General features: G+C 62.9%; 1 protein-coding gene across 4 annotated transcripts in view; it reads right to left on the bottom strand.

Annotated features, from left to right (window-relative positions):
• The window catches only part of PRDM15 (PR/SET domain 15), a 64008-nt gene extending 47306 nt beyond the window's left edge, over positions 1-16702 (bottom strand). For 3 of the 4 annotated variants that reach the window (XR_011388317.1, XM_070073125.1, XM_070073127.1), the window contains exon 1: positions 16626-16702. The gene's annotated coding sequence lies outside the window, so the exon portion shown is untranslated. Of the gene's footprint in view, positions 1-16621 lie in introns of all 4 variants that reach the window. The other variant, XM_070073126.1, reaches the window with a different exon arrangement.
• Between the last annotated feature and the right edge of the window lie 217 nt (positions 16703-16919).

Genomic DNA, 16919 nt, shown 5'->3' with positions numbered 1-16919 from the left:
ACCGGGCGGCACGCACGCTGTCTGTGCCACAGATGTTTGACCAGGACAGGCAGGCTTGGAATGGGTCCTCCGACCCCCTGCCCCTGCCCAGCTCCGGGGTGCTCGGTGCCCAGCACCCTGCGCGGGGAGCTGAAGAACCCGTCGCCGGGAGCTGCTCAGAAAGGCGCCGTCTGCATCTGCGCAAGCTTCCCTGGGTCAGCAGGGCGCTCCCCCCCACAGGAAGTGCCGCGAACACTCGAGCCGGCTTCCAGGATTCACAAGGCACTGCTAGGGGCGAGGTTCCCAGGGCCCACACTGTGGTGCAGCAGGTAAGGCCGCCACCTGCAGTGCCGGCCCCCCACATGGGCGCAGGTTCCAGTCCCGGCCGCTCCACTTCCAATCCAGCTCCTTGCTAATGGCCTGGGAAAGCAGTAGAAGATGCCCAAGTGCTTGGGCCCCTGCATGGTGTGGGAGACCCAGAAGAAGCTCCTGGTTCCTGGCTTTGGATCAGCTCAGCTCCGGCTGTTGAGACCAACTGGGGAGTGAACCAGCAGATGGAAGCGCTCTCCCTCTCTCTCTCTCTGGCTCTACCTCTATCTGTAACTCTTTCAAATAAATAAAATAAATTAAAAAAAAAAAAAAAAGGAGCGAGGTCCCAGGGCCCCACAGCGAGCAGCTCAGGGTCTCTGGGACCCCTGGAGGCAGCCCCACCAGTGCATCCCATGCAGGCAGCCTCCTCGGGGACCCCCCCCCCCTGCCACTGAGGGGTCCCAGCTACAAGCACTTCCAAGGACAGACCTGCAGCGGCGGGTGTGGTGGTGCAATGGGTCGGGCCACAGGGAACGCCCGCATCCCACGGCGGGGTGCCTGGCTCAACCCCACTGCCCTGCCTCCCACCGGCTTCCCACTGGGCATCCTGGGACACGGGGAGGGGGGTACCTGGCTCAGCCCCACTGCCCTGCCTCCCACCGGCTTCCCGCTGAGCATCCTGGGACCACGGGGGGGGGTGCCTGGCTCAGCCCCACCGCTCTGCCTCCCACCAGCTTCCCGCTGGGCATCCTGGGACCACAGGGGGGGGTGCCTGGCTCAGCCCCACTGCTCTGCCTCCCACTGGACCATGGTGGGGGTGCCTGGCTCAGCCCCACCGCTCTGCCTCCCACCGGCTTCCCACTGCGCATCCCGGGAGGCAGGGATGCTGGCTGTACCATGTGGTCCCTGCCCGAGCTGCTGCGGCCATTTGGGGAGTGAACCAACAGATGGAGAATTCTCTATCTCCCTCTCCCTCTTTCAAGTAAATGAACACAAAATAAATATTCTTAAAAACATGTGCAAGTGGGGCCAGCCTTGTGGCGCAGCGTGTTAAGCTGAGGCCTGTGATGCTGGCATTGCCGGTTCGAGCCCCGGCTGCTCCACTTCTGATCCAGCTCCCTGCTGTGGCCTGGGAAGGCAGCCGAGGGCAGCCCAGGTGCTTGGCTCCTGCTCCCACACGGGGGACCCAGAGGAAGCTCCTGCCTGGCTCTTGGTGCGAGGCTGAGAGGGGCTCCGTGCTGGGCCTGGACCAGCGGCCACTCACTCCCAGCCTGGCCTCCGCAGGCAGGGGCCGAGGGCACTGGGGTCCCTCCCCACACCTGGGAGGTCGGCCAGTGTGCGGCTTGCGTGAGTTTTCAACACACAGCACGGTCCTGCGGGAAACCCACCTGGAGCCCTCGCGAGGTTGCCTGAGTCACAGACATGGAGCCCAGGGCAGAACAAGCAGGGGCAAAGCCCGCCCTCAGCCTGCCCCGGGGTGGGGAGGGGTGAGGGTGACCCCAAGGAAAGGACGTGGCGCTGCGGGTCCCAGGCAGTGAGGGCAAAGCGGGACTTCAGCAGAGGTGAAGTTTTGTAAAAGAGTCTACGAATTGGCCGTGGACCCACAGAAGCTACGTGTTCCTGGGGCACCACGGACGTCTGGTACAAGCAGAGGTCTCGTGGCGTCCCAGCTAAATGCCTGCTCCCCACACACGCATCTCCCTGGGCGAAAACACACAGAATCCTGGCTTCTAGTTTTGTTTTTTTTTTTTTTTAAAGATGTATTTTATTGGGGCCCAGCGCCATGGCTCACTTGGTTAATCCTCCGCCTGCGGTGCCAGCATCCCATGTGGGCGCTGATTCTAGTCCCGGCTGCTCCTCTTCCGATTCAGCTCTCTGCGGTGGCCTGGGAAGGCAGTGGAGGATGCCCAGGACCTTGGGCCCCTGCACCCACGTGGGAGACCTGGAAGAAGCTCCTGGCTCCTGGCTCCGCACTGGCACAGCGCTGGCCATTGAGGCCATCTGGGGAGTGAACCAGAGGATGGAAGACCTCTCTCTCTGTCTCTGTCTGTAACTCTACATCTCAAATAAATAAATAAAATATATTTTTTAAAAGATGTATTTTGTTTATTTGCAAGCAGGGTGACAGAGGAGACAGAGAGGTCTGCCATCTGCTGGTTCACTCCCCAGATGGCCCCAACAGCCTGCACTGGGCCAGGCTAAGCCAGGAGCTGGAACTGCATCTGGGTCTCCCATGTGGACAGCAGGGGTCCAGGCGCTTGGTCCATCTTCTGTTGCTCTCCCAGGCCAACAGCAGGAAGTTGGATCAGAAGCAGAGAGCAGCCAGGGGTTGAACCGGCGCCCTGACATGTATAAGTGGCGGCTCAGCCTGGCCCACGACACGGGCCCAGTTTTGTTTTAAATGCACAGTGCATCGTTGCTGGCCATGGTCACCCTTCGTACTCCTGCTAGCTGTGACCCAGCAGCCACCACCCAGCCGTGCCCCTACCCCCCCTTACAGATCACGTGGATGTGACCAGCAAAGGCAGGAGGCGAGGAGTGACCAGCTGTGTGGCCCTGGGAGAGAAAGCCTCACGTGGCCAGAAAAGCGGTGCTGTGGGGAAGGCGCTGGGGAGGGCACACTGACTGCATGAGACCTGCTCGTGCCCGGCTGCGCCCCTCCTGGCGCGCTCCCCGAGAAGCTGGGCAGCGAGGGTCCTGCCCCTTAGTGCAGGCGGCCAGGCGCGCTCGACAGCGCCCCCCGCGGCGGCCCGCGCGGCAGCACCCCTGCGGCTCGGACAGCTCCCAGCCGGCTCAGTTGGAGATCATCACGGATTCACACAAGGCCTCAGAGGAGGCCCGGCTGCCAGGCGGACAACCCAGCGCCCCGCTGGGGTCCTAGAGGCAGCACACGACGGGCTCAAGGCTGCCACCCAGAGAGACCCGGACGGCGCTCCTGGCTCCTGCAGCCACGTGGGGAGTGCACCAGCCGACGGAAGAGCTCTGTCTCTCTTTCAAATAAATAATCTCTCTTTTTTTTTTATTTGACAGGTAGAGTTTACAGAGAGAGACAGAGAGAAAGGTCTTTCTTCCATTGGTTCACTCTCCAATTGGCTGCAACGGCTGGAGCTGTGCCGATCCGAAGCCAGGAGCCAGGAGCTTCTTCCAGGTCTGCACGTGGGTGCAGGGACCCAAGCACTTGGGCCATCCTCCACCGCCCTCCCGGGCCACAGCAAAGAGCTGGACAGGAAGAGGAGCAACCGGGACTAGAACCTGGCGTCCATATGGCATGCTGGCGCCACAGGCAGAGGATTAACCAACTGTGCCACGGCACTGTCCCCAGTAAGTAAATCTTTAGGGAAAACCCCACGTTGAGATGGCATGGGCGTGGGTACAAAGCGAGCCTGTGTAGCCCGACCTCACTTTTGCTGTAGATTCCTGTGACCGCCGGAAGTCCAGATCCCAAGCTGGACACGCCCCGTGCAGGGCCTCGCCCCTCCCCCTCCAGCTAGGCTGCTGTCATTTCGAGGACGGCAGGTAGGGGTCATCAGCCAGCACGGGGCCCTCAGGGGCGGGATTGGGTTCACTTAACGCCGGGCCCAACACCCTCCTGGGCTGTCCTGTGGCCAACGGACACGCCCGCGGCTGCAGAAGCAGGTGCCACCCCATTACGCAGGGCTGCGTGCTGCTCGGCGCCCAGGCCTGGCGGTGCACGGGCGTCTGCACGCGTCCCAGGGACCTGCTTGGCAGAGCGGCCCCTCCGCACCGTCCCGGGACCTGGCGGCCATCACTGGCTAAGGATGCTGAACCACCTCTGAGCGCTGGACAGCGGCTGCAGAGCCCTGGGCGAGCGCCCCCTGCCGGCCCTGTTCCTCGTGGCAGGGGAGCCTTGCGGGGGCAGCTGGCGGGCATTTTAGGGGGAGCCTTGTGGGGACAGCTGGCGGGCACTTTAGGGGGAGCCTTGCGGGGGCAGCTGGCGGGCACTTTAGGGGGAGCCTTGCGGGGGCAGCTGGCGGGCATTTTCTCCCTGGCTGCAGCCCCCTTCCCATCCTCTTCTGCAGGGCAAAGGGGTTTAACTTCGGGGCGTGGGGGGGGTCCGACCTAGTGAGCGTCCTCTCAGTCCTGGGTTCCACCGCTGAGACCCCCGAGGTCTTCACCGGCAGCTTTACGCGCCGGCTGTGCACTGGGAGTGCGTCTTCACATGCGCTGTGCGGCTCGGGCTCGGGCTCTCGGGTTCGGCTTGTGGCTGTCCAGACCCCCTTGGCCAGTGGGCGTGGCTCGGTGTGCGGTTCCCGGTCTGCTCTGCCGACCTGTGTGCCCGTCTCACCCCCCACCCCGCCTCCCCCCTGCCCCCAACGCGCATGTGCAGTGGGATCCGTGCGGCCGTGCCCGACTCCCCTCCCTCTATTCTGTGTCAGGGCCACTTGGCTGTTCCAGCTCCTCTCCACACAGATCTTAGCACACTCCTGTTTACAGCCAAAAAAGCTGGCCGAGATTCACGTATCTGATTTTAGCAACATTTTCTTAACTCAATAGACCCAAAACGCTATCATTTCAACATGCAGGTATATAAAATACTACTAAAGACTTTTTTTCAGGCCCAGCATTGTAGCACAGCCGGTTAAGCTGCCACCTGCGACACCAGCATCCCCCATGAGCACCGGTTCGAGTCCCAGCTGCTCCACCTCTGGTCCAGCTCTCAGCTAATGCTCCCGGGAAAGCAGAGAACACAGCCGAGCACTCGGGCCCCTGCTACCGACATGGGAGTCCAGGTGGAGTCCTCGGCTTCACTGTGAGGAGGTGTGAGTGCCTGGGGATTTCCAGGCTCCTGGCCCAGCCCTGGCCCAGCCCTGGCCCAGCCCTGGCCGCCCTGGCCATCTGGGGAGTGAGCCAGTGGATGGAAGATCGCTTTCTCTCTCTGCAACTCTGCCTTTCAAATACATCTTAAGATCTTTTGTCATACTGTTAACAATCCAATATGCATTTTAAAAATGATTCCATTGGGGCCGGTGCTGTGGTGTAGAGGGTAAAGCCGCTGCCTGCAGTGCCGGCATCCCATGTGGGCGCTGGTTCGAGTCCTGGCTGCTCCACTTCTGATCCAGCTCTCTGCTGTGGCCTGGGAAAGCAGTAGAAGATGCCCAAGTCCTTGGGGCCCTGCACCTGTGTGGGAGACCTGGAAGAAGCTCCTGGCTGCTGGCTTCAGATTGGCCCAGCTCCGGCCATTGCAGCCAATTGGGGAGTGAACCAGCAGATGGAAAACACCCCCCCCCGCTCCTTCTTTTTCAAATAAATAAATAAATAAATATATAAAAATAGTTTATTTATTTATTTGAAAGGCAGAGTTAGAGAGGGAGGGAGGGAGATGGATCGATCCTCCATATGCTGGTTCACTCCCCACATGGCCGCTGCAGAGTTTCTCGTTGGTCTCCCACGTGTGCTCAGGGGCCGAGCGCCTGGGCCGTCTGCCGCTGCTTTTCCCAGGGCATCAGCGGGGACTCGAACCCGTGCCCATGTGGGATGTGGCGTCATAGGTGCCGGCGTAGCCCACAGTGGCACCATGCTGGTCCCAACAGCACTCGTTAGTGGTGTTTCACATACTGAAGTCTGCAGATTGTCTACACCTACAGATGGGTATGAGGGGCCTTAAAATGTGAATTATTGAAAAAAACGGATTTCACCGCTTTGGCACCAAAATAAACTTGTACTGACGTGTGTGTAGGGGTGTTTGTGCAGCAGTGTTGTGGGGGTACTGTATGTGGGGTGTTGTAGCGGTGTTGTGTGTGGATGGGGTGCTGTGGGGTATTGCACTGTAGCGGTGTTGTGTGTATGGTGTCGCTCCCCCGCTCGCGGAGGAACGACACGGGACCCTGCGCTGTTCTCCTTCCCCGGCCCTTCCCGGGTTTGCTGCCGCCCCCCCCCCCCCCCCCGCCTCCATGGAGGAGCGGCACCGGCGAGCTCTCCCACCGACTCTCTCAGGGGGGCGCAGTCACGCATGTTGTCTCTCCCCCCTTTTAAGGGGTTGGGTCAGGAATCGGCTAATTAACGAAGGGGTTGGGTCAGGAATCGGCTAATTAACGACGCAGCTGTGTGAGATTTGTTTCCTCTCTCTCAGCGCCATATGATGGGAGATCAGATGCATAGAGTTAGTCTTAATAGTCTCAGCGGTCTAGTCTAGTCTCGGTAGTCTCAGTACTTATTTCGCCATGTTGCGGGAGACAGGCCCTGCTCCCCACATAAGGGGTGTTGTATCTATAGTGGTGCTGTGAGGTGTTATATGCCGGGGTGTTGTGTGTGGACTGTTGTATGTTGGGTGTTGTGTGGGGGGTGTTGTGTGTATATGGGGTGTTGTGTGTACTGGTGTTTTGTGTATATGGGTATTGTGTGTGTGATGGTGTTAGTGTGTTTGTATGTGAGGAGTTATGTGTGGGGTGTTGTATGTGTGGTGGTGTTTGGGGGTGCTGTGTATATATAGGGTGTTGTGTGCATATGGAGCATTGTATGCCGGGGTATTGTAGGGTGTTGTGTTGTAGTGGTGTTGTGTGTGGGATGCTGTGCTGTAGTGGCGCTGTGGGGTGTTGTGTGTATATGGAATGTTGTGTGTGGGGTGTTGTGTTGTAGTGTTGTGTGTAGCATTTTGTTTGTCAGGTGTTGTGTCATAGCGGTGTTGTGTGTGTGGGGGGTACTGTGTGTGGGTGCTGTCTGGGGTATTGTATTGTAGCAGTGCTGTGTGTATATGGGTATTGTGTGTGGATGCTGTGTGTATATGGAGCGTTGTATGTCGGGGTATTGTAGGGTGTTGTGTTGTAGTGGTGTTGTGTGTGGGTTGTACTGTAGCGGTGCTGTGGGTGTTATGTATCAGGGTGTTGTGTAGGGTGCTGTGTGTGGGGTGTTGTAGCAGTGTTGTATGTCAGGGTGCTGTGGTGTTGTGTGGGGTGTTCTAGTGGTGTTGTGTGTAGGGTGTTGTGTGGGGTGTTGTATGTCGGGGTGCTGTGGTGTTGTGTGTGGGGTGTGGTGTTGTGTGTATATGGGTATTGTGTGTGGGTGTTGTCTGGGGTATTGTATTGTAGCAGTGCTGTGTGTATATGGGTATTGTGTGGATGCTGTGTGTATATGGAGCATTGTATGTCGGGGTATGTGTAGGGTGTTGTAGTGGTGTTGTGTGTGGGTTGTTGTGCTGTAGTGGTGCTGTGGGGTATTATGTATCAGGGTTTTTATGTCGGGGTGTTGTGTGTCGGGGTGCTGTGGTGTTGTGTGGGGTGTGGTGTTGTGTGTATATGGGGGGTTGTGTGCATATGGAGCATTGTATGTCGGGGTATTGTAGGGTGTTGTGTTGTAGTGGTGTTGTGTGTGGGATGCTGTGCTGTAGCAGCGCTGTGGGGTGTTGTGTGTATATGGAATGTTGTGTGTGGGGTGTTGTGTGTCAGGTGTTGTGTTGTAGCAGTGTTGTGTGTATATGGGATATTGTGTGTGGGTGTTGTCTGGGGTATTGTAGCAGTGCTGTGTGTATATGGGTATTGTGTGGATGCTGTGTGTATATGGAGCATTGTATGTCGGGGTATGTGTAGGGTGTTGTGTTGTAGTGGTGTTGTGTGTGGGTTGTACTGTAGCGGTGCTGTGGGGTGTTATGTATCAGGGTGTTGTGTAGGGTGCTGTGTGTGGGGTGTTGTAGCAGTGTTGTATGTCAGGGTGCTGTGGTGTTGTGTGGGGTGTTGTAGCGGTGTTGTGTGTAGGGTGTTGTGTGGGGTATTGTATGTCGGGGTGCTGTGGTGTTGTGTGTGGGTTGTTGTGCTGTAGCAGTGCTGTGGGGTATTATGTATCAGAGTGTTGTATGCTGTGGTGTTGTGTGTGGGGTGTGGTGGTGTGTGTATATGGGGTGTTGTGTGTGTGGGTGTCTGAACAGGATCTAGCACGAGGCACTGACGACAGGGCAGTGGTTTGCAAAGAGCCCCGGTCAGAGCAGCGCGGATTTCTCTAAAATTGCAGGAAAAACTGGAGGAGGAGCTCGGGCGGGAGGGTGAGACGGCGGGTCTTCCCAGGAAGCTCCCGGGGACAACAGACAATGCTCCAGACATCAGCGGGTGACACACGGACAGCTCACTAAGGGACAAGGCCGGGGCCGGCGCTGTGGCACAGTGGGCTAAGCCACCACCTGCAGCACTGGCATCCCATGTGGGTGCTGGTTCGAGTCCTGGCTGCTCCTCTTGCGATCCAGCTCTCTGCTGTGGCCTGGGAGAGCAGTGGAGGATGGGCCAAGTCCTTGGGCCCCTGTACCCACGTGGGAGACCTGGAAGAAGCTCCTGGCTCCTGGCTTCAGATTGGCCCAGCTCCAGCCATTGCGGCCATTTGGGGAGACATTGGATGAATGATCTCAACACCCGCCCCATCTCTGCCTCTGCATAACTTCTGCCTTTCACATAAATAAGTAAATCTTTCAAGACAACAAAATGAGAGAGAAGGGCGAGGCCACGCCGACCGGCGGCACCTGCCAGGGAAAGCTCTGCCTCGCCCGGGCTCTGACTGACCGGGGAGCAAGGGCAGAGCAAGGCCAGCGGCACGGATGCCCCTGCCCCTCCCCACCCCGGCTCGGCTGGCACATCCTGGCTGGGGACAGGGAGCAGGGCCTTCCGTGGGAGTTCTCAAAAACGGGATCCACCTCTTGGGGGAGTAGGGACGGGGTGACGCGCGGCTTTGCTGGTCCAGTCCTGAAGACGAGGCACAGGCACAGCAGTGGCCGCCAGGAGCCCAGGTGGCCAGCCGAGGGGAGGCGTGGACCCCTAAGCCAGGGCGAGCGGCGGTTTGGGGGTCCGTGTGCTGGCTTTCCGGGGGGCCGCAGGCCGCCTCTGCTCGGCAGGAGGAAGCTTTAGCGAAGGCTCCCCAGCGCCACTGTCCACCCCACCGCCTCAGCCTCTCATCAAGGGCGACTGTGGGGGAGTGGGCTTATTTATTTAGCTAGCTGACAAGGGGGGGGGGAGGGAGAGGGAGAGAGAGAGAGAGAGAGAGAGAGAGAGGGAGAGAGAGAGATCTGCCAGCCACTGGTCCACAGCATGCCCCCAGATGCCCACAGCATGGGCCAGGCGAAAGCCGGGAGCTGGGGATTCAGTCCAGGGCTCCCACGGGAGTGGCAGGAAGCCCACCTCCCGAGCCGTCACCCACTGCCCCTGGGGCGTGTGCACAGCAGCAGGGAGCTGCACGTGGAGTCTGGACTCGACCCCGCACTCGGATACAGGACGCGGGCACCCAGCCGCGGTCCTAACCTCCCCGAGCCGGTCCTGGGGGCGCCTCACTGGACTCCGCCTTCCAGTCCCGCCCGGCTCCTCGTGACTTGCATGGGAGTCTATTTCCTCGGTCAGTGCCACAGCGGCGGATGCGCCGACGCCGGGGGCGTTCGGGGCGGCCCAGGCGGCTGCCGTCATCATTTACGAGGGTCTCGAGCGGGACGGGGCTCGTGCCGAGCTTCTCAGTGCACCTGTCGGCGCCACTCTCCACCTTCGGAAGTCCCGCCACGAATTCCTAGGTGTGCCGCGTCCTCCGCAGGCTCGCACCACAGGGCAGCAGTGGCGCGAGGGGACGACAGAGCGGCTCAGCCCCAGGGTCACCCCGGGGGCCTTCCTCTGCGTACACCTGTGCCCCCACTCTGCCCAGCCCCTCACGTCTTCACTCTTACCCTGCCCCCACCTCCCAACCCCAGCACCACGTTGGTGAAGCCGACGACTGTAACACTATGAACCTACGTATTTCTTTTCTTGCACAACTCTTAAAGCCGACCGATGATTGCTTTGTGCAGGTCTTGGGTGTGGCTTTGCCATGTGCTGCTCTTACAAGTGGGGGGTGTGTCGCAGGGCTGGTACGTGTGCAGGGGCATTGTGTGTGTGTGTGTGTATGTGTGTGCGTGTGCGTGTACGTGTGTGCGTGTGCGTGGCTGTTTGTCGTGGTGGTGGTGCAGCTCGGGCAGGCACGGCTGCCCGCATTCAGCAATGTCTCGGTTGCTCCGCAGTCAAACCACCGAGAGGGGTCATGGCTCTCGCCGCGTCCAGCGCCGCCCCAGCCCGGCTGCCCACCAGACCGACACGAGCCGCCTCCAGGCCTGCTCCTCCTGAGTGTGGGGCTTCCTGCTCTCGGTCTGTTTCCTGGATCCAGCAGGTGTGTGGGAGGCGGGGCTCCAGGTCTGTGCAGATCCCAACTCAGCTCACAGGCCAGAGCAGGACCCTGGCGGGCATCCCGGCTGCTGGCCACGCTGCGTGTGCTGCCCTCACCCCACTCCCCAGGCGGCTGCGTCGGCCCAGCGCCCCACAGGCTCCGTGCCTCTGCCTCGAGCCGCGTCACCGACGCAGCCCTCCCTGAACGTACCCACAGTGCAGCGACACGCAGAGCTGTCACCTGGAGATGCTGACGGTGCCAACCACAAAACCGCGTCCAGCGGAGGTCACACAGCACAGGCTCGCCCCGGGGAAAGAGCGCGTCTGGAAACCCAGGCTTCCGCTGCAGGCGCGCTCACGAAGCCGGGGCCGGCCAGAGCCGCCTGCGCTCACAAGAGGCTGCAGGCCTGGACGGCTCCCGGAGGGGCAGCTCGGCCCCGGCCACTGCGGTCAGGAGCCCCCCAGGTTGCCCAGGGGCCCCTCTGTGCCCCAGTCTCCACACCCCGCCCCCCGGTTCCTTCTTCCAGAAGCTGCCCCGGTCTGCGTGCCCCTGCACGTCACAGCGTCACAGGTGGGCCCCAGAGAGATCAGGCCGGGCGAGCGGGGTGATGCCGCGGCCCCGGGAGCCGCCGGTTAGCAAGCACGCTCAGAGCTGGCGGCTGGCGGCCCGCGGCCCACCCGGGGTACTGGGCAGAGTCCCAGCTGCAGCTCCGACCCCAGCTGCCTGCTGGCACGCGACACGTCTGGGACGCAGAGGTGACGGTTCAAGGTACCGGGCGCCTGCTACCTATGCAGGAGACCTGGGCCCCGCCCCCGCCCCGGCCCCAGCTGCTGCAAGCATTTAGGGCGCACGTTTCCTGCTCTGTGTGTGTCTCTGCCTGTCTCCTGTGATACCTTTCGCCCTGGGAGGCCTGTAAGAAGACCCTCGTCAAACGCTGGCTCCCGGCAGCGGGACTTCCCAGCCCCAGACTGAGGAGAAGCACGCGGCTTTCCTTTAAAACCCCGCGGCCTGCGGCATCCTCTCACGACAGCAGCAAACGGACTGTGCAACCCCCTCCATCTGCCACGTCCTATCCAGCCTGTCAGCACCAACGCTCGGGCCGGCGCTGTGGCACGGAAGGTTGGGCCGCCGCCTGCGTCTCCGGCAGCCCACGTGGACCCCGGTTCATATCCCGGCTGCTCCACTTCCGATCCAGCTCCCCGCTAATGCGCCTGGGAAAGATGTAGAAGGCCCGAGTGCTGGGGCCCCTGCACCCACGTGGGAGACCTGGAAGCAGCTCCTGGCTCCCAGCTTCAGCCTGGCCCAGCCCTGGCATTGCAGCCGTCTGGGGAGTAAACCAGCGGATGGAAGCCCCCGCCCCCCCGCCTCTGTCTCTCTGCCATTCAAATAAAATATTAAAAAAAAAAAAGACACAGACACCCTTCTCTGAAACCCTGCTGGCCACAAACGCCACCCTTCACACAGGAACGCCACCCATGTTCCTCTGACGCTGCGCTCGGTGGCACCCGGGGACGCCCTGCGGGTCCCAGGAGCTCAGGCAGGGTTCACACTGCACACCGAGGCTCCCCCAGGGCCCCGGCCCCGGCCCCAGCCACGCCTACTCGGAGGGTCACTCGGAGCTGGGCCTCCTGGGGGCACCTGGTCACTGGGGAGGCCGCTCGAAGGTTCTTGTGGGCCAGCCAGGAAGACAACCTCCTCCTCACCTGCGACCCGCCCTCTGCACACTCCTGCCACCGCCGCCGCCCGCCAACCAGCAGGGCCGCCTGACCCTGGACTGTGAGCTCCCAAAACGTGAGCCCCGGTGCACGCCTTTCCCCAGGCCCCCGGTTACGGTGAGGACAGCCGTGGGGCACACTCAGGCTCCCTCGGTCACAAAGAACCCGGCAGGACCCACGTCGCGTCCTCACCGCCTGCTCTCTGGAGCAGAGGGTGCGTCCCCGTACCACTCCCACCACCTCGACACCCACCCCCAGCCCCCAGCCCAGAGCCCTGTCCTCTGTGGCCAGGTCCGGGTCTCCTTGCCAAGCCTCTAGGCTGCCCACACCCCTCGTCCAAGGCCTCTGCGGTGACGACCAGGCAGGCACCCCCGTGGATCTGTCACCTCCAGAGCCAACATCCAACAGGACCCTTGTCCCCCCCGACCCCCACCCCATCTTGGCAGCTCCATCTGATGCCCGGTACCAGGCACAGCAACCTCTCTGCCAATATCCTCACAGCAGTGTTTTATAGGGGGCCGGCGCTGTGGCATAGCGGGTGAAGCCACCACCTGCAGCGCTGGTATCCCATACGGGTGCAGGTTCGAGTTCTGGCTGCTCTACTTCCAGCTCTCTGCTGTGGCCTGGAAAGGCAGTGGAAGATGGCCCAAGCCCTTGGGCTCCTGCACCCACGTGGGAGACCCGGAAGAAGCTCCTGGCTCCTGATCAGCCATTGCAGACATCTGAGGAGTGAACCAGCAATGGAAGACTTCTCTTTCTCTTTAACTCTGCCTTTCAAATAATAAATCTTCGAAAAATAATAGGAAAGTGACAGAGCAGAGACCTGAGAATCATCCACCTGCTGGCTCACTCCCCAGATGCCCTCCACAGCCAGGACTGGGCAGGCCGAGGCCAGGAGCTCCACGCAGGTCTCCCATGTCCTGGAGCTGTCACCTGCTGCAGGAGCGGATGGGAAACACAGCAGAGTCTGATGTGGGATGCGGGCGTCCCAGGGCGGCTTGCCCCGCTGTACCGCGAAGTCTCGTTCACCCCGGTAAACACAGCTACTGGCGCCCCAGCGCCGGGGCAGGCGCTGTTCTGACGGCCGCAGAGCTGACCACGCCCCTCCGTGAAGTTCTGTGTCCATTTCCACGGAATGTAAGCCCAAGGTTACATGTGTGGCTTCCAACGCCCTCCTGGCCTCCCACTGTCAGCTCACAAGTTTGCCGCTAAATCCCGACTGCCCGGGCCCGCTATGGTTGTGCTGGCCTCTCCTGCCCTGAGGTATTATTGTAACAACGACAACGGTGACAACAGAGACGCAGTGTGCCGGGGCGGGCGCCGTGCCACAGGGCGCCATCTGCCACTTGGACGCCTGCATCTCACACTGGAGCGCCGGGCTGAGTCCCAGCTGCTCCGCTTCCAATCCAGCCTCCTGCTGACGTGTCTGGGAGGGCAGTGGATGGCAGTCCAAGTGCTCGGGCCCCTGCCACCCACGCAGGGGACCCGGAAGGAGTCCAGGCTCCTGGCTTCGGCCTGGTCCCGCCTTGGCTGCTGTGAGCACCTGGGGAGTGAACCAGCAGGTGGAAGGTCCTGTCGTCTCTCCTTCTCTGTGTCATTCTTTCAAATAAATAAATGGCTTTTTTTTTTAAATATTTTGACAGTTACAGTGAGAGGGAGAGACAGACAGTCTTCCATCTGCTGGTTCACTCCCCAGATGGCCGCAACGGCTGGAGCTGGGCCGATCCAAAGCCAGGAACCAGGAGCTCCTTCCAGGTCGCCCACATGAGTGCAGGAGCCCAAGCACTAGGGCCATCTTCTGCTGCTTTCCCAGGCCATAACAGAGAGCTGGATCAGAAGTGGAGCAGCTGGGACTTGAACCAGCGCCCACATGGGATGCCGGCACCATAGGCAGAGGATTAACCCACTGCGCCACAGCACCGGCCCCAATAAATATCTTTTGAAAAGCTGCCTGCGCGTTGGTAAGCAATCTTGCAGCCCACGGCTGCGCTGCAGGGAGCAGACAGGGCTGTCTTCCCTGTTAGCTCGCATCAGCTCTGTGCAGACTTCTGCCCGCGGTGCAGGTGCACCACAGCGCTGTCCCAGGGAGAACGGGGGCCCTCGGGGGCCCATCCCCCACCCCACGAGCACCACACTGCCCTGGCATCACATCTGGTGGACCCTGAGCCTGCTACACCACGGCCACGGCCGACACGGGGTCTGCACAGCTGGCAGAACTGGGGGAGCCGGGGGAGGACCTGCCTCCAGGGCCCCGGTGCCCCCACACCAGCACAGCCGTCCTGTCTCTTCCCCACTGCCCACCTCCCTCCAGTCCTCCAGCCGGCTGCTCCCCAACTTCCCCTCAGTTCCCCTCCCGCCTCCCCCCATTTCTCTTTCATTTCATTTTTTTTCCCTTAAAGATTCATTCATTTTATTTGAAAGGTGAGTTACAAAGAGGGGGAGAGATCTTCCACCTGCTGGCTCAATCCCCAGATGGCTGGACCAGGAGCCAGGAGCTCCTCCCGGATCTCCCACGAGTGTGCAGGGGCCCAAGCTTTGGGTCATCTTCTACTGCCGCCCAGGCCATAGCAGGGAGCTGGAGGGGAAGTGGAGTACCCGGGACTTGAACCACTTCTTATACAGGGGGCCGGTGTCACAGGCCACAGCGGCAGGCAGGGGATTCCGGGGACCCTGGCACCTCCACTCCCCCTGGGTCGGGGGAAACAGGTAGTCTGTAAAGACCCAGATCTGGCTGCCACCCCTGCTCAAAGCCCCCACCCTGTTTGCTCAGAGCCTTCCCACCCGGGCCTCTTCCTGGGACCTCCTCACCCCCAAGGCACTCATCTAGGTTCCAGAGGTGGCCCCTACCCCACCCGCCTGCCCCTTCTCCACACCCACGCCGGTCCTACCCAAGCTTCACCCTCCACAGGCTGCCCTGCCCACCCCTCCCCCAGCGCGGCGTCCCCAGGCCTGGGCTCTCCCACCCTCTGCAGCTCCGGGCACCTGCCTGGGCCAATACCGGCCACCGTGGGCTCAACATGTCCATGGCCCAGCACAAGGATGCCTGCATGAATTGGGGGCAGACGGCATGCTGGACAGGTACCGTCCACGCTGGGGGGGTGGTGAAGAAGCACCCTGGGTATAGAGGTCCCGGCTCAGCCCCTCGCACTCCGAGACCCCACGGGTGACCAAGTCGGTGGGCAGCGGTCGCCTTTTTTCGTGCACCCCAAGTGCAGAGCGCCCCCGGGAGGTGGGCGAGCCTAGACCCGAGGCTGGCCTTCATGCACCTGTCCTCTCATCCCTGTCCCACACAGAATGCCCTAGAATGTTCTTTCCTGGTCACTTTGGCGCAAAAACTCGAACCGTGGAGAAAGCAGGGGTTTCTCTCCCCGTGAAAACCCACCCACGGCCATTCACCAAGTGAGCAGCAGCCCGGGAGGCGGCGGGTTGTCCAGGTCCCAGACCCGGCGCAGGGCGGGCCCGGGGCTTCCCTGCGCCTCCGGGAACAGCCGGCATTTCGGGGGCGCCACCCGAGGCTCCCCCCAGGTCGGCCGCTCCGGGCGCCTTGCAGGGCCAGCTTCGCGAAGCCCGCCTGGGCGGCTGCAGGAACACACACGGGTACGCGCGGCTCCCCGCTCCGCCACGGCCAGGCACCTCTGGGGCCCCGCGGGCCGGGGGCGATTCCTGGGCATTTGCGGGGAAACAGGCGAGCGAGCGGGCTCCGCGAAGGTTCGCCGAGCGCGCACGGCCAACGGCTGAGGCCAACAGGCGGGCCGTTTCCCGCGTTCCCACCCGCGCTCCCCAAACTGCCCGCCGGCCCGGGGGGTGGGGGAGGGCCACGCGCGGCGCCCCCACCTGTCCGCGCAGGCCCCCGCACCCCGCTGCCGCCGCGGAGGCGCGCGGGAGGAGGAGGCCCGGGCCCCGTGCCCACCGCCCCGAATCCGCCCTCCCCCGCAGACAGGAGGCCGGGGGTCCAGGGCCGCCCCCGGGGCTGCCCAGGGCCCCGGGGAAAGCGCCCCCGCCGGCGCCGAGAGCAGCGCAGACCCCCGCCCGCGCCCCGCGGAGACGCGGCTGGGGGCGCGGGCGGGGGGCCTGGCGGGGGGCCCGGCGCGGCCCGGCTGAGGGATGGGCGGCCGGCCCCGCCCCGCGCGGTCGAGGGGCTGGGCGCGGGGCCCGGCCGCGGCCGGCGGGCGGGGGGCCCGGCCGTGGGCGGGGGGCGCGGCCGGCCCGGCCCGGAGCGCCCGCGACGGCGGGACCCGGCGGGCGGGCGGGCGCGCGGGGCGATCCCGGAGCGGCTCCGCGAAATCCAGCCGGGTTTTGACTCCGATCGCCGGCGGCGCCGCGGCCGGCGAATGTAACAAAGAACAGTCGGCATGGCGGCTGGACCGGGGCGGCGCGGGCGGGCGGGCGGGCGCGGGGCGCGGGCGGCGGGCGGCGCGGGGCGCGGGCGGCGGGGCGGCGGCGCGGGCCGCGGCCGGGGGCGCGCGCCGGCGGGGGCGGCGGGCGCGGGCCGGGGGCTTTACCTGCCTTTGGAATGTGCAGAGAGGGGTCGGATCCGGACTCCGGGTTGCGATCCGCTCCGGAAACTGCGCAGCACCGGAAGCCGGGGGGCGGCTGCGGGGCATTGTGGGAGTTGTAGTTTGCGGGGTGCGGGCGGAGCGGGGCCGCGGGGCGGGAGCCGGGGGCCGCACGGCGGGGGCTGGGGGTGCGGGGGGCTGCACGGCGGGGGCTGGGAGTGCGGGGGGTCGTACGGTGGGGGCTGGGGGTGCGGGGGGCCGCACGGTGGGGGCTGGGGGCGCGGGGGGTCGTACGGTGGGGGTG

Source organism: Oryctolagus cuniculus, chromosome 4 (genome assembly GCF_964237555.1).
Source record: "Oryctolagus cuniculus chromosome 4, mOryCun1.1, whole genome shotgun sequence".
Taxonomy (NCBI): domain Eukaryota; kingdom Metazoa; phylum Chordata; class Mammalia; order Lagomorpha; family Leporidae; genus Oryctolagus; species Oryctolagus cuniculus.
This window is presented reverse-complemented; position numbering and strand designations above follow the sequence as displayed.